We start from the raw sequence: 27,240 nt of genomic DNA on the forward strand, positions 1-27,240 counted from the left end.
CTACTGAACCTACTGAAAATGAAAATGTCTGCTTTGAAATTCCTTCGGGTATGATAGAAAAACTGCTAGCTAATCCTTTTTTAGGAGATGGAACAAAGCATCCTGATGAGCATCTAATATATGTGGATGAAGTTTGTGGATTATTTAAGCTTGGAGGTGTACCCGGAGATGTAGGTAAGAAGAAGGTCTTCCCTTTATCTTTGAAGGGAGATGCATCGACATGGTATAGGCTATGTGATGATAAGAACACGGTATACCGGTCTTGATCCGAACCGTGTGGCCCGGGTCGGACCTCGGGGACCAGACGGACAAGAAATTCTAGTTAGCTTGGTGTAACACCAAGTAGAGATAGCCGCCAAATTTTCACAGCAGGACTGTAAACTAGACAGCCTAATAGATGGCATAGATAAGGAGTAGGCGTGTAATTTTATGTGACAATACAATTTATCGGCAAAGGTTATCTCTGGCCGAATTGTAAAATATTGTCGTGGCAGACTTTCCGCTTTCAAACTCCGAAACCCAAGGGTGGAGTGTTTCCGAATACTATAACTATGGGAAACACCAAGTATGTTCGGAACCATGCGATCCGGTCATAATGCTTGAACAGACAAACTGTATTCGACGAGTTATGTTATATTACTGTTTAGCGTAAGAAACATCTTCTAGAAAAAATAGTTCTGTTAAGGGTTCCTCTCCCTCGGTCAGCATGCGTTTATGCATGACTAAGCTGTGATGCGAAAAAATCACAAGAGTATTTGTATTTCGGTAGTTTATATTGCTACAAAGGCAGTTCATCTTTTGTCCGCCGACCAATTATTCCCTTAAGAATGCTAGCTTTTAGCTTCACCCGTCTGAGGTACATGTCCGGATGACCCGGTTGTAACAATTGCAGAGGTGCTTCCTTTATGCCCTAGCCGAACAGGCGGGAACGTAGGGCATAAGCACAGGAGCCAGGCAACCCAGCTTGGCAAAAACTTAAGTCATAGAGGTGGATATAATGGCAAAGACAGGACGTATATGAGAAAACACCACACATATATAGGGTGAGCTTTATGCTCGAAATGATAATAAGCTTCTATTAGAGGAAGCCCCCAGTTATTGTGGGGTGTGTACATTTAAAGATGTATACCCCTCAAGTGTCGGCTTTCCCGAACACATGCTAGAAGTTGTAAGGGAAAAAGAAAAAAGGAAAAAAAAGTGAAAAAGGAGAAAAAGGTAACGAACAGTGTGTCCGGACTTAGGCGTAGAATCTATGGAGTCTGGCCGCGTTCCATGGTTTTGGCTCTAAGTGATTGTCCAATGCGTTGCGCAGGTGGTAGGCCCCTCCAGTGAGAACTTCATCTATAATGAAGGGACCCTCAAATTTGGGCTTGTGTTTGTCCTTTTTCTTCTCTGGTAGGTGTAGCACGAGTTCACCGACACTATAAGTCTTAGCCCGCACTTCTCTGCTTTGGTATCTTCGAGCTTGTTGATGGTATAATGCGGACCGGGCCTTTGTGACATCGCGCTCCTCCTCCAGGCCATCTAAGTTGTCTTGCCGATCGATCTCGGCCTCTCTCTCCTCATACATGTGCACTAGAGGTTAGTCATGAATAATATCGCAAGGCAGGACAACCTCTGCGCCGTACACCATGAAGAACGGTGTGTATCCGGTTGTGCGATTGGGTGTGGTCCGCAACCCCCAGAGTACAAAGTCGAGCTCCTCGACCCAGTGTTTATCCGACTCCTTTAAGGATCGCACTAGTCTGGGTTTGATTCCACTCATTATCAGGCCATTGGCCCATTCAACTTGACCGTTTGTTTGGGGGTGATACACGGAGGCATAATTGAGTTTAATACCTAGATAACACGCCATTTTTTCACCTCGTCGGCAGTAAAGTTAGAGCCATTATCGGTAATAATGTTGTGTGGGACACCATAACGGTGTACGACACCGGATACAAACTTTATCACCGGTCCGGCGTCAGCCGTTTTAACTGGTTTGGCCTCTATCCACTTAGTGAATTTGTCTACCATAACCAGCAAATATTTTGTTTATGGCTGCCCCCTTTAAGGGGTCCGACCATGTCCAGCCCCCAGACCGCGAAAGGCCAAGTAATGGGGATTGTTCGTAGGGCAGCGGGCGGCATGTGGCTTTGATTGGCTAAAAGTTGGCATCCGACACAGCATTGTACGAGGTCCTGTGCGTCTGCTCGGGCCATAGGCCAAAAGAAACCTGTATGGAAGGCTTTACTTACAAGGGCCCGAGCCGCGACATGGTGGCCACCAAGACCAGCATGTATTTCAGCCAAGAGTTGTCGTCCCTCCTCTTCGGAGATACATCTTTGAAGGACTCCGGTAGTGATTTTCTTGTAGAGCTTTCCTTCATGAACCTTGTAGGCTTTCGAACGTCGAACGATGCAACGAGCCTCGTTCTGGTCCTCAGGGAGCTCCCGCCTATTAAGGTAGGCCAGGAAGGGTTTGGTCCATGGGGCGATTACCGCCATGATTGCATGGGCGGAAGGCGTTGGTTCTATGCCCAAGCCCTCAATGATGTCTGAATCGTGTTCGGCATCCGGGGGTGTGATCAGCGTCGGACTGGAATTTCCGCTCTCATCCTGCCATACCACGGATGGCTTAAAGAGCATTTCCAAGAAGGTGTTAGGCGGGACGGGGTCGCGTTTAGCGCCCATTCGAGTAAGGATGTCCGCTGCTTGGTTACTGTCTCAGGCCACGTGATGAAACTCGAGTCCCTCGAACCGAGCTGATATTTTGAGCATGACATTGCGGTAGGCTGCCATATTTGGATCTTCTGCATCGAATTCTATGTTTATTTGGGATATTGCGAGGTTTGAATCCCCGCGCACCTCAAGGCGTTGTATGCCCATAGAAGCAGCTATCCGGATACCATGCAGTAGTGCCTCATATTCGGCTGCGTTATTGGAGTCTGTGTACATGATTTGCAATACGTAACGGACTGTGTCCCATGTAGGGGATGTTAGGATGACACCAGCCCCTAATCTGGCTAACATTTTAGAGCCGTCGAAGTACATCACCCAGTTGGAGTATGTACCATATTCTTTGGGGAGTTCGGCTTCTGTCCATTCGGCGATGAAGTCGGCCAACACCTGAGATTTAATAGCCCGGCGTGGTTTGTACATTATTTCGAATGGTAGGAGCTCGATGGCCCATTTTGCAATGCGGCCAGTGCCGTCTTGATTATTTATGATATCATTGAGTGGTACCTCGGAGGCCACCGTGATCGAGCACTTTTGAAAGTAGTGTCGTAGCTTCCGAGATGCCATGAAAACCGCATATGCTATCTTTTGATAGTGCGGGTACCGGAATTTACATGGTGTGAGATCCGCCGATATGTAGTATACGGGTTTTTGGAGTGGGAATTTATGTCCCTCCTCCTCTCGTTCAACGACGAGTACTGCGCTCACCACCTAGTGAGTTGCAGATATGTATAGTAGCATGGGTTCGCCGATGTTAGGCGCGGCAAGGACTGTGTTATTTGCTAGTAGAGATTTTATTTCTTCCAACCCGGCTGTTGCCACGTCCATCCACTCAAAGTGGTTGGTACGTCGAAGCAGACGATATAACGGCAACGCCTTCTCTCCTAATCTGGAGATAAAGCGGCTCAAGGCTGCCACGCACCCAGCTAGTTTTTGGACCTGCTTTAGGTCTGTTGGAATTGCCAACTGTGACAAGGCTCAGGTTTTGGCCGGGTTTGCTTTGATTCCTCTATTGGAAACGATGAACCCAAGCAGCTTTCCTGCCGGAACGCCGATAACGCATTTTTCCGGATTGAGTCGTATGTCATATGTTCGAAGGTTGTCGAATGTAAGACGTAAGTCGTCCACCAATGATTCGACATGTTTAGTTTTGATTACTACATCATCTACGTATGCCTCCACCGTCTTGCCAATTTGTTTTTCCAGGCATGTTTGAATCATGCATTGGTAGGTGGCACCGGCGCTTTTGAGTCCGAAAGGCATAGTGTTGAAGCAGAAAGGCCCGTACGGGGTACTGAATACTGTTGCGGCTTGATCGGATTCCTTCATCTTAATTTGATGGTATCCATAGTATGCGTCGGGGAAACATAATGAATCGTGACCTGCGGTTGCATCAATGATCTGGTCAACGCATGGAAGTGGGAAGGGATCCTTAGGGCAGGCTTTATTGAGGTCTTTGAAATTGACACAAAGGCACCAGGATTTGTCCTTCTTTGGCACCATGACCAGGTTTGCTAGCCAATCCGAGTGTTTTATCTCTCGAATAAACCCGGCTTCAAGAAATTTGGCTAGCTCCTCCCCCATAGCTTGTCACTTGGGTTCGAAAAATCGCCGCAGCGTCTGCTTGACTGGCTTGAACCCCTTTATTATGTTGAGGCTATGTTCGGCCAGTCTGCATGGTATTCCTAGCATATCCGAAGGGTGCCAGGCAAAGATGTTCCAGTTCTCGCGCTGGAATGTTCTTAGAAAGGCATCGACCGTCGGATCCAGCTGCGCTCCAATGGCTGTTGTTTTATTAAGATCCATCGGGTGGACTTGGAATTTGATTATTTCGTTTGCTAGCTTGAAAGAAGTGGATTTAGGCCTTTTATCGAGAATTACATTGTCTCTATCGACTGTGGAGCGTAGAGCGGTGAGCTCCTTGGCCGTAAGGGCCTCGGATAGTGCCTCGAGGGCCAGGGATGTAGTTTTGTTTTCGGCAGGGTGTGCTATGTATAGATCACTAGCGATAGTGATGACTCCGTTGGGCCCGGACATTTTGAGCTTCATCTACCCATAATGAGGTATAGCTGGAAAGCGTGTGAATGCATCTCGCTGTTGACATGGTTTTTGACCCAAAAAAGTAGAGTGCAAATACTATACCAAAAGTTAGATAAATGCAAATGGCAAAAATCCATTTAATAATGAAAGGAAACAATTTAAAAATAGTCGATCGTTCAAAGCAATGGCTGGTGAAAATAATGGTATGATATATTGCTGAATGTTGATATTACAGACATCAAAAAGGCTGGCAATTATAAAATATGATGAAAAAATCATAAAGTTTTTGTTCTAAGGAAATTATAAAGGATAGATAGCTTCCGTACGTATATACCGTCACTGACGGTAGATTGCGAATGTTAACATAAAACCACGGAGTCAAAGACAAAAGCCGGTACCAGAGAAATATAACACGTACGAGTGCGGCTCCACCGAAATACCATTGTGTGTTAACTAAATAAATATCATTGATTCATGAGGTAACAATGCATACGTACAGACCTGTATAAGTTGTATGTGCATGAGATAGCTTGTTAAGCCACATACGTAATGGATCCCTTCTCCTGATCCATGCATAGACTTGCATGCATGTGTATTAGGCTTAATGGGCCCAAGCCTAATCATGCAAAGTAGCTGGCCGATGGGACGCTCGCGGGTTACTTACTGATTAAAAAATAAAAAAGGGAAGGAGCAGCCCCACTCCCACGATCCATCGGCACCATCTCACGATCTGGAGTGTGGGTGCGCGCGTCTAGCCGCAGCGCTGCACGCCTCCGTCCCTATAAATACTAGGCCGCTTGACTGCTCTCAGGTCGCTCATTTTCTTATCCACACGTCGTCGCTGCTGCTAGCTCATCATTCAACAACCACTCGATTATTCATCCATCCATCACTCATGCACATACATACGGTACTAGCTTCGTCGCTGTCGGTCGTCCACTCACCGTCGCCGCCGTCGGCCGTCCGCTCGTCGTCGCCACCGCCGGCCATCCGCTCGCCGTCGTCGCCGCCGGCGGTCCGCTCTTCATCGTCTACACACTCGTCGCCGGCCGTCCGCTCGACGTCATCGTCGCCGACCGTCCGCTCGCCGCCGTCGTCGCCGTCCGTCCGCTCGCCGTCATCTACATACGTCATCGGCCGCACGGCTCAGCATCTGCACCGCCCACAAGCTGCTCCACGCCGGCTATGCTCGTCCGCATCATTTCCTCACACGCAACGTGAGAATACATGGCTACCTCCTTGCTCCCTTCTTGATGCAGTCCTCTTGCACCATATGTCTGAAGTAGTTGGTGTTCTACGATCGCTCCATATAGCACACCTAGTTTGGTCTCATGGGGTCTAGCACCCCTCGTTGATACAAACCATGGTTAAATTATAATCATCTTGTTTTGGTCTCCTGAGATCATGCATCTCATGTTGATACAATTCAAGAATAAGAATATGTTCCTTCTTGTTTTGGTCTCATGGTGATCTTACATCCCATGTTGATACAATTCAAGGTTAAAATACACACATTGGCGATCCTTCTCTTTCACCATACACCTCATATATGTTCGGTGCTACCCAAGTAGTGCTTGATTCTGTCTCATGGCGATCTTGATCCCATGCTGATACAAGTCAAGATAATGCATGAGATGCCTAGTGGTCATATATCACTCTTCAATCCTATAATGATGCAAACTTAGTGCACACAATGCAACTAGAATTCTTCTTGTTTTGGTCTCATGGTGATCTTGCATCTCCATGTGGATACAAGTCAAGACCAAAAATTATGCTCATCTTGTTTTGGTCTCATGGCGATCTTGCATCCCATGTTGATTGATACGTCCATTTTGCATCATGCTTTTATATCGATATTTATTGCATTATGGGCTATTATTACACATTATGTCACAATACTTATGCTATTCTCTCTTATTTTACAAGGTTTACATAAAGAGGGAGAATGCCGGCAGCTGGGATTCTGGGCTGGAAAAGGAGCAAATATTAGAGACCTATTCTGCACAGCTCCGAAAGTCCTGAAACTTCACGGAAGATGTTTTCAGAATATATAAAAAATACTCAGTGAAAGAAATTCACCAGGGGGCCACACCCTGCACACGACGGTGGGGGCGCGCCCTACCCCCCTGGGCGCGGCCCCCTACCTCGTGGCCCCCCTAGTGGCCCTCCGGTGGCTATCTTCATCAACATCTTCATCAATATGCCATTGAATGCAATATGAAGTCTTTCGATGGGAAAAAAATCATAAGCCATCTTCTCGGTCGAAACTCCGCCGCCACGAGGCGGAACCTTGGCGGAACCAATCTAGGGCTCTAGCGGAGCTGTTCTGCCGGGGAAACTTCCCTCCCGGAGGGGGAAATCATCGCTATCGTCATCACCAACGCTCCTCTCATCGGGAGAGGGCAATCTCCATCAACATCTTCATCAGCACCATCTCCTCTCAAAACCCTAGTTCATCTCTTGTATCCAATTCTTGTCTCCAAGTCCGGGATTGGTGCTAGTAGGTTGCTAGTAGTGTTAATTACTCCTTATAGTTGATGCTAGTTGGTTTATTTGGTGGAAGATCATATGTTTAGATCCTATATGCATATTAATACCCCTCTTATTATGAACATGTTTATGCTTTGTGAGTAGTTACTTTTGTTCCTGAGGACATGGGAGAAGTCTTGCTATTAGTAGTCATGTGAATTTGGTATTCGTTCGATATTTTGATGAGATGTATGTTGTCTCTCCTCTAGTGGTGTTATGTGAACATCGACTACATGACACTTCACCATTGTTTGGGCCTAGAGGACGGCATTCGGGAGTAATAAGTAGATGATGGGTTGCTAGAGTGACAGAAGCTTAAACCCTACTTTATGCGTTGCTTCGTAAGGAGCTGATTTGGATCCATATGTTCCATGCTATGGTTAGGTTTACCTTAATACTTTTGTTGTAGTTGCGGATGCTTGCAATAGAGGTTAATCATAAGTGGGATCCTTGTCCAAGTAAGGGAAGTACCCAAGCACCGGTCCACCCACATACCAAATTATCAAAGTACCGAATGCGAATCATATGAGCGTGATGAAAACTAGCTTGACGATATTCCCATGTGTCCTCGGGAGCGCTTTTCTCTATATAAGAGTTTGTCCAGGCTTTCCCTTTGCTACAAAAAGGATTGGGCCACCTTGCTGCACTTTATTTACTTTTGTTACTTGTTGCTCATTACAAATTATCCTATCACAAAACTATTTGTTACCACTTATTTCAGTACTTGCAGAGAATACCTAGCTGGACACCGCTTATCATTTCCTTCTGCTCCTCGTTGGGTTCGACACTCTTACTTATCGAAAGGACTACGATAGATCCCCTATACTTGTGGGTCATCAAGACTCTTTTCGGGCGCCGTTGCCGGGGAGTGAAGCGCCTTTGGTAGGTGGAATTTGGTAAGGAAAAATTTATATAGTGTGCTGAAATTTGCTTTCACTTGTTACTATGGAAAGTAATCCTCTGAGGGGCTTGTTCGGGGTATCTTCACCCCGACCAGTAGAGCAAAGATTTGCTCCTGAACCTACTGAACCTACTGAAAATGAAAATGTCTGCTTTGAAATTCCTTCGGGTATGATAGAAAAACTGCTAGCTAATCTTTTTTTAGGAGATGGAACAAAGCAACCTGATGAGCATCTAATATATGTGGATGAAGTTTGTGGATTATTTAATCTTGGAGGTGTACCCAGAGATGTTGTTAAGAAGAAGGTCTTCCCTTTATCTTTGAAGGGAGATACATCAACATGGTATAGGCTATGCGATGATAAGAACATGGTATACCGGTCTTGATCCGAACCGTATGGCCCGGGTCAGACCTCGGGGACCAGACGGACAAGAAATTCTGGTTAGCTTGGTGTACCACCAAGTAGAGATAGCCGCCAAATTTTCACAGCAGGACTGTAAACTAGACAGCCTGATAGATGGCATAGATAAGGAGTAGGCGTGTAATTTTATGTGACAATACAATTTATCGGCAAAGGTTATCTCTGGCCGAATTGTAAAAGATTGTCATGGCAGACTTTCCGCTTTCAAACTCCGAAACCCAAGGGTGGAGTGTTTCCGAATACTATAACTGTGGGAAACACCAAGTATGTTCGGGAACCATGCGATCCGGTCATAATGTTTGAGCAGACAAACTGTATTTGACGAGTTATGTTATATTACTGTTTAGCGTAAGAAACATCTTCTAGAAAAAATAGTTCTGTTAAGGGTTCCTCTCCCTGGGTCAGCATGCGTTTATGCATGACTAAGCTGTGATGCGAAAAAATCACAAGAGTATTTGTATTTCGGTAGTTTATATTGCTACAAAGGCAGTTCATCTTTTGTCCGCTGACCAATTATTCCCTTAAGAACGCTAGCTTTTAGCTTCACCCGTCTGAGGTACATGTCCGGATGACCCGGTTGTAACAATTGCAGAGGTGCTCCCTTTATGCCCTAGCCGAACAGGCGGGAACGTAGGGCATAAGCACAGGAGCCAGGCAACCCAGCTTGGCAAAAACTTAAGTCATAGAGGTGGATATAATGGCAAAGACAGGACGTATATGAGAAAACACCACACATATATAGGGTGAGCTTTATGCTCGAAATGATAATAAGCTTCTATTAGAGGAAGCCCCCAGTTATTGTGGGGTGTGTACATTTAAAGATGTATACCCCTCAAGTGTCGGCTTTCCCGAACACATGCTAGAAGTTGTAAGGGAAAAAGAAAAAAGGAAAAAAAAGTGAAAAAGGAGAAAAAGGTAACGAACAGTGTGTCCGGACTTAGGCGTAGAATCTATGGAGTCTGGTCGCGTTCCATGGTTTTGGCTCTAAGTGATTGTCCAATGCGTTGCGCAGGTGGTAGGCCCCTCCAGTGAGAACTTCATCTATAATGAAGGGACCCTCAAATTTGGGCTTGTGTTTGTCCTTTTTCTTCTCTGGTAGGTGTAGCACGAGTTCACCGACACTATAAGTCTTAGCCCGCACTTCTCTGCTTTGGTATCTTCGAGCTTGTTGATGGTATAATGCGGACCGGGCCTTTGTGACATCGCGCTCCTCCTCCAGGCCATCTATGTTGTCTTGCCGATCGAGCTCGGCCTCTCTCTCCTCATACATGCGCACTAGAGGTGAGCCATGAATAATATCGCAAGGCAGGACAACCTCTGCGCCGTACACCATGAAGAACGGTGTGTATCCGGTTGTGCGATTGGGTGTGGTCCGCAACCCCCAGAGTACAAAGTCGAGCTCCTCGACCTAGTGTTTATCCGACTCCTTTAAGGATCGCACTAGTCTGGGTTTGATTCCACTCATTATCAGGCCATTGGCCCGTTCAACTTGACCGTTTGTTTGGGGGTGATACACGGAGGCATAATTGAGTTTAGTACCTAGATAACACGCCATTTTTTCACCTCGTCGGCAGTAAAGTTAGAGCCATTATCGGTAATAATGTTGTGTGGGACACCATAATGGTGTACAACACCGGATACAAACTTTATCACCGGTCCGGCTTCAGCTGTTTTAACTGGTTTGGCCTCTATCCACTTAGTGAATTTGTCTACCATAACCAGCAAATATTTTGTTTATGGCTGCCCCCTTTAAGGGGTCCGACCATGTCCAGCCCCCAGGCCGCGAAAGGCCAAGTAATGGGGATTGTTCGTAGGGAAGTGGGCGGCATGCGGCTTTGATTGGCAAAAAGTTGGCATCCGACACAGCATTGTACGAGGTCCCGTGCGTCTGCTCGGGCCGTAGGCCAAAAGAAACCTGTATGGAAGGCTTTACTTACAAGGGCCCGAGCCGCGGCGTGGTGGCCACCAAGACCAGCATGTATTTCAGCCAAGAGCTGTCGTCCCTCCTCTTCGGAGACACATCTTTGAAGGACTCCGGTAGTGATTTTCTTGTAGAGCTCTCCTTCATGAACCTTGTAGGCTTTCGAACGTCGAACGATGCAACGAGCCTCGTTCTGGTCCTCAGGGAGCTCCCGCCTATTAAGGTAGGCCAGGAAGGGTATGGTCCATGGGGCGATTACCTCCATGATTGCATGGGCGGAAGGCGTTGGTTCTATGCCCGAGCTCTAGATGATGTCCGAATCGTGTTCGGCATCCGGGGGTGTGATCGGCGCCGGACTGGAATTTCCGCTCTCATCCTGCCATACCACGGATAGCTTAAAGAGCCTTTCCAAGAAGGTGTTAGGCGGGACGGGGTCGCGTTTAGCGCCCGTTCGAGCAAGGATGTCCGCTGCTTGGTTACCGTCTCGGGCCACGTGATGAAACTCGAGTCCCTCGAACCGAGCTGATATTTTGAGCACGACATTGCGGTAGGCTGCCATCTTTGGATCTTCTGCATCGAATTCTCCTTTTATTTGGGATATTGCGAGGTTTGAATCCCCGCGCACCTCGAGGCTTTGTATGCCCATAGAAACAGCCATCCGGAGACCATGCAGTAGTGCCTCATATTCGGCTGCGTTATTGGAGTCTGTGTACATGATTTGCAATACGTAACGGACTGTGTCCCATGTAGGGGATGTTAGGATGACACCAGCCCCCAATCTGGCTAACATTTTAGAGCCGTCGAAGTACATCACCCAGTTGGAGTATGTACCGTATTCTTTGGGGAGTTCGGCTTCTGTCCATTCGGCGATGAAGTCGGCCAACACCTGAGATTTAATAGCCCGGCGTGTTTTGTACGTTATTTCGAATGGTAGGAGCTCGATGGCCCATTTTGCAATGCGGCCAGTGGCGTCTTGATTATTTATGATATCATTGAGTGGTACCTCGGAGGCCACCGTGATCGAGCACTCTTGAAAGTAGTGTCGTAGCTTTCGAGATGCCATGAAAACCGCATATGCTATCTTTTGATAGTGCGGGTACTGGAATTTACATGGTGTGAGAACCGCTGATATGTAGTATACGGGTTTTTGGAATGGGAATTTATGTCCCTCCTCCTCTCGTTCAATGACGAGTACTGCGCTCACCACCTAGTGAGTTGCAGATATGTATAGTAGCATGGGTTCGCCGATGTTAGGCGCGGCAAGGACTGTGTTATTTGCTAGTAGAGATTTTATTTCTTCCAACCCGGCTATTGCCACGTCCATCCACTCAAAGTGGTTGGTACGTCGAAGCAGACGATATAACGGTAGCGCCTTCTCTCCTAATCTGGAGATAAAGCGGCTCAAGGCTGCCAGGCACCCAGCTAGTTTTTGGACCTGCTTTAGGTCTGTTGGAATTGCCAACTGTGACAACGCTCAGATTTTGGCCAGGTTTTCTTCGATTCCTCTATTGAAACGACGAACCCGAGCAACTTTCCGGCCGAAACGCCGAAAACGCATTTTTCCGGATTGAGTCGTATGTCATATGTTCGAAGGTTGTCGAATGTAAGACGTAAGTCGTCCACTAATGATTCGACATGTTTAGTTTTGATTACTACATCATCTACGTATGCCTCCACCGTCTTGCCAATATGTTTTTCCGGGCATGTTTGAATCATGCGTTGGTAGGTGGCACCGGCGTTCTTGAGTCCAAAAGGCATAGTGTTGAAGCAGAAAGGCCCGTACGGGGTACTGAATACTGTTGCAGCTTGATCGGATTCCTTCATCTTAATTTGATGGTATCCATAGTATGCGTCGAGGAAACATAATGAATCGTTTCCTGCGGTTGCATCGATGATCTGGTCAATGCAGGGAAGTGGGAAGGGATCCTTAGGGCAGGCTTTATTGAGGTCTTTGAAATCGACACAAAGGCACCAGGATTTGTCCTTCTTTGGCACCATGACCAGGTTTGCTAGCCAATCCGGGTGTTTTATCTCTCGAATAAACCCGGCTTCAAGTAGTTTGGCTAGCTCCTCCCCCATAGCTTGTCGCTTGGGTTCGAAAAATCACCGCAGTGTTTGCTTGACTGGCTTGAACCCCTTTATTATGTTGAGGCTATGTTCGGCCAGTCTGCGTGGTATTCCTAGCATATCCGAAGGGTGCCAGGCGAAGATGTCCCAGTTCTCGCGCAGGAATGTTCTTAGAGAGGCATCGACCGTCGGATACAGCTGTGCTCCAATGGCTGTTGTTTTATTAGGATCCGTCGGGTGGACTTGGAATTTGACTATTTCGTTTGCTAGCTTGAAAGAAGTGGATTTAGGCCTTTTATCGAGAATTATGTTGTCTCTATCGACCGTGGAGCGTAGAGCGGTGAGCTCCTTGGCCGCAAGGGCCTACGATAGTGCCTCGAGGGCCTGGGATGCAGTTTTGTATTCGGCGCGGAGTGCTATGTCCAGATCACTAGCGATAGTGATGACTCCGTTGGGCCCGGGCATTTTGAGCTTCATCTACCCATAATGAGGTATAGCTGGAAAGCGTGTGAATGCATCTCGCTGTTGACATGGTTTTTGACCAAAAAAAAGTAGAGTGCAAATACTATACCAAAAGTTAGATAAATGCAAATGGCAAAAATCCATTTAATAATGAAAAGAAACAATTTAAAAATAGTCGATCGTTCAAAGCAATGGCTAGTGAAAATAATGGTATGATATATTGCTGAATGTTGATATTACGGAGATCAAACAGGATGGTAATTATAAAATATGATGAAAAAATCATAAAGTTTTTGTCCTAAGGAAAGTATAAAGGATAGATAGCTTACGTACGTATATACCGTCACCAACGGTAGATTGCGAATGTTAACATAAAACCACGGAGTCACAGACAAAAGCCGGTACCAGAGAAATATAACACGTACAAGTGCGGCTCCACCGAAATACCATTGTGTGTTAACTAAATAAATATCATTGATTCATTAGGTAACAATGCATACGTACAGACATGTATAAGTTTTATGTACATGAGATAGCTTGTTAAGCCACATACGTAATGGATCCCTTCTCCTGATCCATGCATAGACTTGCATGCATGTGTATTAGGCTCAATGGGCCCAAGCCTAATCATGCAAAGTAGCTGGCCGATGGGATGCTCGCGGGTTAATTACTGATTAAAAAATAAAAAATGGAAGGAGCAGCCCCACTCCCACGATCCATCGCCACCATCTCACGATCTGGAGTGTGGGTGCGCGCGTCTAGCCGCAGCGCTGCACGCCTCTGTCCCTATAAATACCAGGCCGCTTGACTGCTCTCAGGTCGCTCATTTTCTTATCCACACGTCGTCGCTGCTGCTAGCTCATCATTCATCAACCACTTGATCATTCATCCATCCATCACTCACGCACATACATACGGTGCTAGCTTCGTCGCCGACGGTCGTCCACTTACCGTCGCTGCCGTCGGCCGTCCGCTCACCGTTGCCACCGCCGGCCATCCGCTCGCCGTCGTCGCCGCCGGCCGTCCGCTCTCTGTCGTCTACACACTCGCCGCCGGCCGTCCGCTTGACGTCGTCGTCGCCGACCGTCCGCTCGCCGTCATCTACATACGTCATCAGCCGCACGACTCAGCATCTGCACCACCCATAAGCTGCTCCACGCCGGCTGTGCTCGTCCGCATCATTTCCTCACACGCAACGTGAGAATACATGGCTACCTCCTTGCTCCCTTCTTGATGCAGTCGTCTTGCACCATATGTCTGAAGTAGTTGGTGTTCTACGATCGCTCCATATAGCACACCTAGTTTGGTCTCATGGGGTCTAGCACCCCTCGTTGATACAAACCATGGTTAAATTATAATCATATTGTTTTGGTCTCATGAGATCATGCATCTCATGTTGATACAATTCAAGAATAAGAATATGTTCCTTCTTGTTTTGGTCTCTTGGTAATCTTACATCCCATGTTGATACAATTCAAGGTTAAAATACACACATTGGTGATCCTTCTCTTTCACCATACACCTCATATATGTTCGGTGCTACCCAAGTAGTGCTTGATTCTGTCTCATGGCGATCTTGATCCCATGCTGATACAAGTCAAGATAATGCATGAGATGCCTAGTGGTCATATATCACTCCTCAATCCTATAATGATGCAAACTAAGTGCACACAATGCAACTAGAATTCTTCTTGTTTTGGTCTCATGGTGATCTTGCATCTCCATCTGGATACAAGTCAAGACCAAAAATTATGCTCATCTTGTTTTGGTCTCATGGCGATCTTGCATCCCATGTTGATTGATACGTCCATTTTGCATCATGCTTTTATATCGATATTTATTGCATCATGGGTTGTTATTACACATTATGTCACAATACTTATGCCATTCTCTCTTATTTTACAAGGTTTACATAAAGAGGGAGAATGCCGGCAGCTGGGATTCTGGGCTGGAAAAGGAGCAAATATTAGAGACCTATTCTGCACAGCTCCGAAAGTCCTGAAACTTCATGGAAGACGTTTTCAGAATATATAAAAAATACTCAGCGGAAGAAATTCACCAGGGGGGCCACACCCTGCCCACGAGAGTGGGGGCGTGCCCTACCCCCCTGGGCGCGGCCCCTACCTCGTGGGCCCCCTGGTGGCACTCCGGTGGCTATCTTCATCAACATCTTCATCAATATGCCATTGAATGCAATATGAAGTCTTTCGATGGGAAAAAAATCATAAGCCATCTTCTCGGACGAAACTCCGCCGCCACGAGGCGGAACCTTGGCGGAACCGATCTAGGGCTCTGGCGGAGCTGTTCTGCCGGGGCAACTTCCCTCCCGGAGGGGGAAACCATCGCTATCGTCATCACCAACGCTCCTCTCATCGGGAGAGGGCAATCTCCATCAACATTTTCATCAGCATCATCTCCTCTCAAAACCCTAGTTCATCTCTTGTATCCAATTCTTGTCTCCAAGTCCGGGATTGGTGCTAGTAGGTTGCTAGTAGTGTTAATTACTCCTTGTAGTTGATGCTAGTTGGTTTATTTGGTGGAAGATCATATGTTCAGATCCTATATGCATATTAATACCCCTCTGATTATGAACATGTTTATGCTTTGTGAGTAGTTACTTTTGTTCCTGAGGACATGGGAGAAGTCTTGCTATTTGTAGTCATGTGAATTTGGTATTCGTTCGATATTTTGATGAGATGTATGTTGTCTTTCCTCTAGTGGTTTTATGTGAACGTCGACTACATGACACTTCACCATTGTTTGGGCCTAGAGGAAGGCATTGGGGATTAATAAGTAGATGATGGGTTGCTAGAGTGACAGAAGCTTAAACCCTACTTTATGCGTTGCTTCGTAAGGGGCTGATTTGGATCCATATGTTTCATGCTATGGTTAGGTTTACCTTAATACTTTTGTTGTAGTTGCGGATGCTTGCAATAGAGGTTAATCATAAGTGTGATGCTTGTCCAAGTAAGGGAAGTACCCAAGCACCGGTCCACCCACATACCAAATTATCAAATTACCGAACGCGAATCATATGAGCGTGATGAAAACTAGCTTGACGATATTCCCATGTGTCCTCGGGAGCGCTTTTCTCTATATAAGAGTTTGTCCATGCTTTCCCTTTGCTACAAAAAGGATTGGGCCACCTTGCTGCACTTTATTTACTTTTGTTACTTGTTGCTCGTTACAAATTATCCTATCACAAAACTATTTGTTACCACTTATTTCAGTACTTGCAGAGAATACCTTGCTAGACACCGCTTATTATTTCCTTCTGCTCCTCGTTGGGTTCGACACTCTTACTTATCGAAAGGACTATGATAGATCCACTATACTTGTGGGTCATCAAGACTCTTTTCTGGCGCCGTTGCTGGGGAGTGAAGCGCCTTTGGTAGGTGGAATTAGGTAAGGAAAAATTTATATAGTGTGCTGAAATTTAATTTCACTTGTTACTATGGAAAGTAATCCTCTGAGGGGCTTGTTCGTGGTATCTTCACCCCGACCAGTAGAGCACAAAGTTGCTCCTCAACCTACTGAACCTACTGAAAATGAAAATGTCTTCTTTGAAATTCCTTCGGGTATGATAGAAAAACTGCTAGCTAATCCTTTTTTAGGAGATGCATCGACATGGTATAGGCGATGCGATGATATGGGGTCTTGGAATTACAAACGATTGAAGTTGGAATTTCATCAGAAGTTTTATCCTATGCATCTTGTTCATCGTGATCGCAATTATATATATAATTTTTGGCTCGCGAAGGAGAAAGCATCGCTCATGCTTGGGGGAGGCTTAAATCAATGTTATATTCATTCCCCAATCATGAGCTCTCAAGAGAAATGATTATTCAAAAAATTTATGCTTGGCTTTCTGATAACAATCGCACCATGCTCGATACTTCTTGTGCTGGCTCTTTTATGATGAAGACTATTGAATTCAAATGGGATTTATTGGAAATAATTAAATGCAACTCTGAAGATTGGGACCTCGACAAAGTTAAGGAGTCAGGTATGACACCTAGTTTTGATTGTGTTAAATCTTTTATGGATACCAATGTTTTCCGTAAATTTAGCACTAAATATGGACTTGACTCTGAGATAGTAGCTTCTTTCTGTGAATCTTTTGCTACTTATGTTGATCTCCCCAAGGAGAAGTGGTTTAAATATCATCCTCCCATAGAAGTAAAAGTAGTTGCACCTATTAAAGTTGAAGAAAAGATTGTCACTTATAATGATCCTATTGTTCTTACTGCGTATGTTGAGAAACCACATTTCCCTATTAGGATAAAGGATGATGCTAAAGCTTCAACTATGGTTCGTAAAAGCAATATTAAAACATATACACCTCCTGAGCATGTTAAAGTTGAGCCTAATATTGCTATTGTTAAAGATCTCTTGTCTGATAATATTGATGGGCATGTTATTTATTTCTGTGATGAAACTCCTAGAATTGCTAAACCTTGTGCTAAAGATAAACCTAGACCTATGGTAGGCATGCCTGTTATTTCTGTTAAAATAGGAGATCATTGTTATCATGCCTTATGTGATATGGGTGCTAGTGCTAGTGCAATACCTCATTCCTTATGCAAAGAAATTATGCATGAGATTGCACCTGCTGAAATAGAAGATATTGATATCACAATTAAACTTGCCAATAGAGATACTGTTTCACCGATGTGAATTGTTAGAGATGTTGAAGTCTTGTGTGGGAAAACTAAATATCCTGCTAATTTTCTTGTTCTTGGCTCCCCACAAGATAGCTTTTATCCCATTATATTTGGTAGACCCTTCTTAAACACAGTTAATGCTACCATAGATTGCAAAAGGGATGTTGTTACTATCGGTTTAGATGATATGACTCATGAATTTAGTTTTTCTAAATTTAGTAGACAACACCCTGAAGAAGAATTACCTAGTAAGGATGAAATTATTGGTCTTGCTTCTATTGTCGTACCACCTAGTGATCCCTTAGAACATTATTTGCTAGACCATGAAAATGATATGTTTATGAATGAAAGAAGAGAAATAGATGAAGTATTCTTTAAAAAAGAACCTATTCTGAAAAACAATTTACCTGTTGAAATCCTAGGGGATCCTCCTCCACCCAAGGGTGATCCCGTGTTTGAGCTTAAACCATTACCTGATACTCTTAAATATGCTTATCTTGATGAGAAAAAGATATATCCTGTTATTATTAGTGCTAACCTTTCAAAGCATGAGGAAGAGAGATTATTGAAAACTCTGAAGAAGCACCGTGCTGCTATTGGGTATACTCTTGATGATCTTAAAGGCATTAGTCCCACTCTATGTCAACATAAAATAAATTTGAAAGAAGATGCTAAACTAGTTCGTGATCATCAACGACGGCTGAATCCTAAGATGAAAGAAGTGGTAAGAAAGGAAATACTAAAGCTCCTTGAGGCAGGTATAATCTATCCCGTTGCTGATAGTGAGTGGGTAAGTCCTGTCCATTGTGTCCCTAAGAAGGGAGGTATTACTGTCATTCCTAATGATAAAGATGATTCCTCAAAGAATTGTTATAGGTTATAGGATGGTAATTGATTTCTTTAAATTAAATAAGGCAACTAAACATGATCATTACCCCTTACCTTTTATCGATCAAATGCTAGAAAGATTATCCAAACATACACATTTTTGCTTTCTAGATGGATATTCTGGTTTCTCCCAAATACCTGTGTCAGCCAAAGATCAATCAAAGACTACTTTTACTTGCCCTTTTGGTACTTTTGCTTATAGGCGTATGCCTTTTGGTCTATGTAATGCACCTGCTACCTTTCAAAGATGCATGATGGCTATATTCTCTAACTTTTGCGAAAAGATTTATGAGGTTTTCATGGACAATTTCTCCGTCTATGGATCTTCTTTTGATGATTGCTTGAGCAACCTTGATCGAGTTTTGCAGAGATGTGAAGAAAGTAATCTTGTATTGAATTGGGAAAAGTGCCACTTTATGGTTAATGAAGGTATTGTCTTGGGGCACAAAGTTTCTGAAAGAGGTATTGAAGTTGATAAAGCCAAGGTTGATGCTATCGAAAAGATGCCATGTCCCAAGGACATCAAAGGTATAAGAAGTTTCCTTGGTCATGCCAGATTTTATAGGAGGTTCATTAAGGACTTCTCAAAAATTTCTCGGCATGTGACTAATTTATTACAAAAAGATATACCATTTGTTTTTGATGATGATTGTGTGGAAGCATTTGAAATACTTAAGAAAGCATTGATCTCTGCACCTATTGTTCAGCCACCTGATTGGAATTTACCCTTTGAAATTATGTGTGATGCTAGTGATTATGCTGTAGGTGTTCTTCTAGGACAAAGAGTTGATAAAAAATTAAACGTTATTCAATATGCTAGTAAAACCCTAGACAATGCTCAAAGAAATGATGCTACTACTAAAAAAGAATTCTTAGCAGTTGTATTTGCTTGTGATAAGTTCAGACCTTATATTGTTGATTCTAAAGTAACTATTCACACTGATCATGCTGTCATTAAATATCTTATGGAAAATAAAGATGCTAAACCTAGACTTATTAGATGGGTTCTCTTGCTACAAGAATTTGATTTGCATATTGTTGATAGAAAGGGAGCTGAGAACCCCGTTGCACACAACTTGTCTAGGTTAGAAAATGTGCTTGATGACCCACTTCCTATTAATGATAGCTTTCCTGATGAGCAACTAAATGTCATAAATGCTTCTCATACTGCTCCATGGTATGCTGATTATGCTAATTACATTGTTGCTAAGTTTATACCACCTAGTTTCACATACCAGCAAAAGAAAAAGTTCTTCTATGATTTGAGACATTACTTTTGGGATGAACCGCATCTTTATAAAGGAGTAGATGGTGTTATTAGACGTTGTGTACCTGAGCATGAACAGGAACAGATCCTATGCAAGTGTCACTCCGAAGCTTATGGAGGACACCATGTTGGAGATAGAACTGCACATAAGGTATTGCAATCTGGTTTTTATTGGCCTACTCTCTTCAAGGATGCCCGTAAGTTTGTCTTGTGATGAATGTCAAAGAATTGGTAATATTAGTAGACGTCAATAAATGCCTATGAACTATTCACTCGTTATTGAACCATTTGATGTTTGGGGCTTTGACTATATGGGACCCTTTCCTTCCTCTAATGGATATACACATATTTTAGTTGATGTTGATTATGTTACTAAGTGGGTAGAAGCTATTCCAACTAGTAGTGCTGATCATAACACTTCTATTAAAATGCTTAAAGAAGTTATTTTTCCAAGATTTGGAGTCCCTAGATATTTAATGACTGATGGTGGTTCACATTTTATTCATGGTGCTTTCCATAAAATGCTAGCTAAATATGATGTTAATCATAGAATTGCATCTCCTTATCATCCTCAGTCTAGTGGTCAAGTAGAATTGAGTAATAGAGAGCTCAAATTAATTTTTCAAAATACTGTTAATAGATCTAGAAAAATTGGTCCAAGAAACTTGATGATGCATTATGGGCCTATAGAACTGCATATAAAAATCCTATGGGTATGTCACCGTATAAAATGGTTTATGGAAAAGCATGTCACTTACCTCTCGAACTAGAACACAAAGCATATTAGGCTATTAAAGAACTCAATTATGATTTCAAACTTGCCGGTGAGAAGAGGTTATTTGATATTAGCTCACTTGATGAATGGAGAACCCAAGCCTATGACAATGCCAAGTTGTTTAAAGAAAACGTTAAAAGATGGCATGACAAAAGAATACAAAAGCGTGAGTTTAATGTAGGTGATTATGTACTGCTATACAACTCTCGTTTAAGATTTTTTGCAGGAAAACTTCTCTCTAAATGGGAAGGTCCTTACGTTATCGAGGAGGTCTATCATTCCAGTGCCATAAAAATCAACAACTTCGAAGGCACAAATCCGAAGGTGGTGAACTGTCAAAGAATCAAACATTATATCTCAGGTAATCCCATAAATGTTGAAACCAATATTATTGAAACCGTAACCCCGGAGGAATACATAAGCGACACTTTCCGGAACGTTTCAGACTCCGAAAAGGAATAGGTTTGTGGTACAGTAAGTAAACCGACTCCAAAATAGTTTTTAAGGCAATATTTCTCCGTTTCGGAATATTTAGAAAATGGGAAGAATAAGTAGTAGCCCAGGAAGGACACGAGGGCTCCACGAGGGTGGAGGGTGCGCCCTACCCTCTTGGGCACGCCCCCTACCTCGTAGGCACCTCGTGTGCTCTCCAGACTCTGTTTTCGTACACGACACATATTTTGGTCGGTAAAAATTCATTATATCATCTCTCGGAGGTTTTGACTCCCTTATCACGCAAAAATCCCCTGTTTTTGTTTCGAGCTATTTTTCTGACAGATCCAGGTCATCATGTCATCTTCAAGCGCCCCCAAGGACCAGTTCTTCGAGAAGGTCATCAACCCCTACCTCGTAGAAGTGCTGCAACACCCTCAAACCATTGAGATGCGTGAGGGGTTGTTGCACATCCGCGATGCTGAGGGACCAAGGAAGACCGGAAGCACGGAGGCAAGGCTTGAGGCATTGGAGCAAGAAGTTTTCAAGTGTCAGGAGATGGTGGAGCGTGCACTCGATTCCAATCACATCATGATCACGGAGTTCACCAACAACCATAAGCTAGACGTCAAGGACATTGGGGAGGCGATCTTCAAACTTCATGAGAAAAACAGGAACCTCCAAGCCCAGATCTATGACCTGCAAAATCAAAACTGTGAGTATGAATATAGATTGAAGAGGATGAGTTTGGCTGCAGATTTGAGGTTCCAGGAGACTTGGTCATCCTTCTATGATGGTGAGCCTATGCCTTGGAAGAAGGACGACAAGCCTACGCCATCAAAAAAATCATCACCGTCTCCACCAACAAAGAAGAATTGAGTATCTGGTATGGGCACTCCCCTTGGCAACTGCCAAGCTTGGGGGAGTGCACTGGTATCGTATCACCATCACTTTTATCTTTACCATTTTTCTAAGTTCGGTCCTTTTGGTAATATCTTGATCTAGTAGAATAAAAGTTCTTAGTATGATCTAGTCGTGAGCTTTGCTTTATAATTCTTCTATGTAATCGAGTCCGTGAGCTATATAATAAAGATTAGTGTTGAGTCAAGGACTTGATTATTTTGCCATGATCTTAAGTGAATAAAAGAAAAGAGAAAGAAATAAAAAGAAACAAAGAGATCATGTGAGTCTTATGGAGAGTAATGAGCTCACATAGAAACAGTATGATGAATAAAAGTTGTTGAGGGTTGACAAACATAGTTTTGTTCATCGCTGCAATTAATAGGAAGTAATAAAGAAAAAGAGGTCTTCACATATAGATATACTATCTTGGACATCTTTTATGATTGTGAGCACTCATTAAAATATGACATGCTAAAAGAGTTGACATTGGACAAGGAAGACAACATAATGGGTTATCTTTTCTTACATCTGAGATAAATTATATTGTCATGGATCATCCAACATGGTTGAGCTTGCCTTTCCCCCTCGCGCTAGCCAAATTCATCGCACCAAGTAGAGATAATACTTGTGCTTCCAAATACCCTTAAACCAGTTTTGCCATCAGAGTCCACTATACCTACCTATGGATTGAGTAAGATCCTCTAAGTAAGTTGTCATCGGTGCAAGCAATAAAAATTGCTCTCTAAATATGTATGACTTATTAGTGTGGGAGAAATAAGATTTATACGATCGTGTGATATGGAACAAATAAAAGCGACAAACTGCATAATAAAGGACCATATTACAAGTGGCAATATAAAGTGACGTTCTTTCGCATTAAGATTTTGTGCATCCAACTATAAAAGCGCATGACAACCTCTGCTTCCCTCTGCGAAGGGCTTATCTTTTACTTTTATCTCCTACATTGCATAAGAGTCATGGTGATCTTCACCCTTCCTTTTTACATTTTATCCTTTGGCAAGCACAGTATGTTGGAAAGATCCTGGTATATATGGCTAATTGGATTTGAGTTTTCATGAACTATTACTGTTGACATTACCCTTGAGGTAAAACGTTGGGAGGCAAAACTATAAGCCCCTATCTTTCTCTGTGTTCGATTAAAACTCCATACCCATAAGTATTGCGTGAGTGTCAGCAATTGTGAAAGATTATATGATAGTTGAGTATGTGGACTTGCTGAAAAGCTCTTATATATTGACTCTTTCCTATGTTATGATAAATTGCAATTGCTCCAATGACTGAGATTATAGTTTGTTAGTTTTCAATGGAGTTTACGACTCATACTTGAAATTGTGATTGAATTATTACTCTAGCATAAGAAATCATATGACAAGAATTATATAAGTTGCTGTTCTAAGAATGATCATGATGCCCTCATGTCCGTATTTTATTTTTATCGACACCTCTATCCCTAAACATGTGGACATATTTTCCGATTTCGGCTTTTCGCTTGAGGACAAGCGAGGTCTAAGCTTGGGGGAGTTGATAAGTCCATTTTGCATCATGCTTTTATATCGATATATATTGCATTATGGGCTGTTATTACAAATTATGTCACAATAATTATGCCATTCTCTCTTATTTTACAAGGTTTACAAAAAGAGGGAGAATGCCGGCAGCTGGGTGATAGAGGCAAAGGTGTCCCGATGTTTCGATGAGATGGTGGCTATCATTTTCTGTGGGAGTCGACCTTGACGATCCGACTACGAACGTGCGAGACGTCGCGCCTTAGCAATCGCTAAACCAACTTCCGAGGGGTTATTGACCACGCCGGAGCACGATCAACCTGACCACGAGGGCCTGTTTCCTGCGAGCAAACGAAGAACAAGCAAGAAACTGAGATTGCAATCTGGATATTGCAAATATAAGATGAAAGCTTTATTGATCAAGGTGGGGTTCTGTGACGTCTTGGTCTGGTCGTTGGACACAAACGAAGTACGAGAAGTTGCAGCTATGGCGAACTTTTAATCTAAACAAAACCCAAAGTCTAAACGACGCCCTAAGGGTTGTATATATGGATGAAGAGAGGGGAATTTCGTGGCCCTTGAGGGTGGGGTCCGAAACCAACCCTAACTCTTGTTTCCCCACACATACGGACTCTAAAAATAGCCTATACTTAAGTATTTCGAAATTACATGGGCCTGGCCCATAAATAAGGTGACGCGGCACCTAGAATAGCCTATGGACGAATATTATGAAGTGGCATCTTGTATATTTCGTCCATGGCTTCATGCACTCCTTATGGCGGCTTCAAAGTCCTGAAATCATCACTTGTAACTCCGTTCTTGATCCCCTTGCGCATGCCATCAACTCCATGCGTGTTCTTGCTCCAATGTTCATCCTTCTCCAAGCTAGGCCCTTCATTTGAAAGCAAAACAAATGTATCTAATTTAGGCAGCATCATAATCTCATGAACATTAGAATCATTACCAAGAAACGAAAGTACCTGGTAATTTAATTGGCGTGCGCGAGCTCTAGTAATTGGTCCAGTATATGTAACAGTAGGGGCTGTGGGTGTAACAATGGTATTGATGTCCTCATCATCCTCCCCTTCTTGAAATGAAGTCGTCCTCGACGGAAGCTCATCTTCCTCACCCAAATAAGGCTTCAAATCTGCAATGTTAAAAGTGGGACTAACCCCAAAATCTGCAGGTAGCTCAAGTTTATATGCATTATCATTTATTTTCTCTAAAACCTTAAAAGTACCATCAGCACGTGGCATTAGATTTGATTTGCGCAGATTAGGAAATCTATCTTTACGCAAATGTAACCAAACAAGATCTCCAGGTGCAAACACAACATGTTTTCTACCCTTATCTCCAGCAAGTTTATATTTAGCATTCATACGCTCAATGTTTTCCTTAGTTAACTCATGCATTTTTAAAATCAATTCAGAACGTTCTTTAGCATCAAAATTAACCTTCTCCAAAGATGGAAGAGGCAACAAATCAATAGGTGCACGAGGTAGGAAACCATACACAATTTCAAAAGGGCACATCTTAGTAGTAGAATGCAATGAACGATTATAAGCAAATTCAATATGAGGCAAGCATTCTTCCCACATTTTCTTGTTATTCTTCAAAACAGCCCTAAGAATAGTAGACAATGTTCTATTGACTACTTCAGTTTGTCCATCAGTTTGGGGGTGACAAGTAGTACTAAAAAGCAGCTTAGTCCCCAACTTAGCCCATAAACATCTCCAAAAGTGGCTAAGAAATTTAGTATCACGATCTGAAACAATAGTATTTGGCACACCATGTAAGCGAATAATTTCACGAAAGAACAAATCAGCAACATTAACAGCATCATCGCTTTTATGACATGGTATAAAGTGTGCCATTTTCGAGAACCTATCCACAACAACAAATATGCTATCCCTCCCCTTCTTTGTTCTAGGTAAACCTAAAACAAAGTCCATAGATATATCCTCCCAAGGAACACTAGGTACAGGCAAAGGCATATATAAACCATGAGGATTGAGTCGTGACTTAGCTCTTTGACATGTAGTGCAGCGAGCAACAAAACGCTCAACATCCCGTCTCATCTTTGGCCAAAAGAAATGTGTAGCAAGTATATCCTCCGTCTTCTTGACGCCAAAGTGTCCCATTAATCCTCCTCCATGCGTCTCCTGCAACAACAAAAGATGAACGGAGCTAGCTGGAATGCATAGCTTGTTAGCACGAAACACAAATCCATCATTAAGAACGAACTTGTTCCAAGTTCTCCCTTCCTTACAATTCTGCAATACATCTTTAAATTCAGCATCATTAACATATTGATCCTTGATGGTCTCCAAACCAAATATTTTAAAGTCAAGTTGTGAAAGCATAGTATAACGACGAGACAAGGCATCAGCAATAACATTTTCTTTACCCTTCTTGTGTTTAATCACATAAGGGAAAGTCTCAATGAATTCAACCCATTTAGCATGTCGACGGTTCAGTTTTGCTTGACTTTTAATGTGTTTCAAAGATTCATGATCAGAATGTATAACAAATTCCTTGGGCCATAAATAATGTTGCCATGTTTCTAAGGTCCGAACAAGAGCATATAATTCTTTATCATAAGTAGAATAGTTCAGACTAGGCCCACTCAATTTTTCAGAAAAGTATGCAACAGGTTTTCCATCTTGTAATAACACACCTCCTAATCCAATTCCACTAGCATCACATTCAAGCTCAAAAGTCTTATTGAAATTAGGAAGTTGGAGTAAAGGAGCATGTGTCAACTTATCTTTCAATACCGTGAAGGCTTCTTCCTGTGCGGTACCCCAAACAAAAGGTACATCCTTCTTTGTAAGCTCGTTGAGAGGTGCAGCAATGGTGCTGAAATCTCTCACAAAACGCCTATAGAAACCAGCGAGGCCAAGGAAACTCCTCACTTGTGTGACCGTTTTGGGCTGCGGCCAACTCTCAATAGCTTCAATCTTGGCTTTATCAACTTCAATTCCCTGTGGAGTAACAACATAGCCAAGAAAAGATACTCGGTCGGTGCAAAAGGTGCACTTTCCAACGTTACCAAACAAACGTGCATCACGTAGAGCAATAAAAACAGCACGTAAATGTTCCAAATGTTCCTCCAAAGATTTGCTATAAATCAATATGTCATCAAAGTAAACTACCACAAATCGTCCAATGAAAGCACGTAAAACTTCGTTCATTAACCTCATGAAAGTACTCGGTGCATTAGTTAACCCAAAAGGCATGACTAACCACTCATATAATCCAAACTTAATTTTAAATGTTGTTTTCCATTCATCTCCCAATTTCATACGAATTTGATGGTAACCACTACGCAAATCAACTTTGGAGAATATTGTAGAGCCACTCAATTCATCAAGCATATCATCTAGCCTAGGAATAGGATGACGATAACGAATAGTAATATTATTAATGCCTCTACAATCAACGCACATACGCGACGTACCATCCTTTTTCGGCACTAAAATGATAGGAACAGCACAAGGACTAAGGGATTCGCGTATATAACCTTTGTCGAGCAGTTCTTGTACTTGACGCATAATCTCCTTCGTCTCCTCTAGATTGGTATGGTATGGTGCACGGTTGGGTAATGATGCACCGGGAATTAAGTCATTTTGATGCTCAATCCCGCGAATAGGTGGTAATCCCGGTGGCACGTCTTGTGGAAAGACGTCGGTGAACTCCTGCAAAATGTTAGTGACAGCAGGAGGCA

At 43.3% G+C, this 27,240-nt stretch overlaps 2 long non-coding RNA genes across 2 annotated transcripts; both read left to right on the plus strand.

Annotated features, from left to right (window-relative positions):
• Positions 1–5,573: 5,573 nt before the first annotated feature.
• LOC147990703 (uncharacterized) lies at positions 5,574–7,461 on the plus strand. Its single transcript, XR_015600272.1, has 2 exons — positions 5,574–5,974; positions 6,684–7,461. It is a non-coding gene; the product is annotated as an uncharacterized LOC147990703 (long non-coding RNA).
• Positions 7,462–13,890: 6,429 nt separating this feature from the next.
• Positions 13,891–15,652, plus strand: LOC147990704 (uncharacterized). Its single transcript, XR_015609291.1, has 2 exons — positions 13,891–14,255; positions 14,965–15,652. It is a non-coding gene; the product is annotated as an uncharacterized LOC147990704 (long non-coding RNA).
• Positions 15,653–27,240: the final 11,588 nt, after the last annotated feature.

This window comes from Triticum urartu, chromosome 1A, assembly GCF_056163025.1.
Source record: "Triticum urartu cultivar PI428250 chromosome 1A, HENAU_Tu73, whole genome shotgun sequence".
NCBI lineage: Eukaryota > Viridiplantae > Streptophyta > Magnoliopsida > Poales > Poaceae > Triticum > Triticum urartu.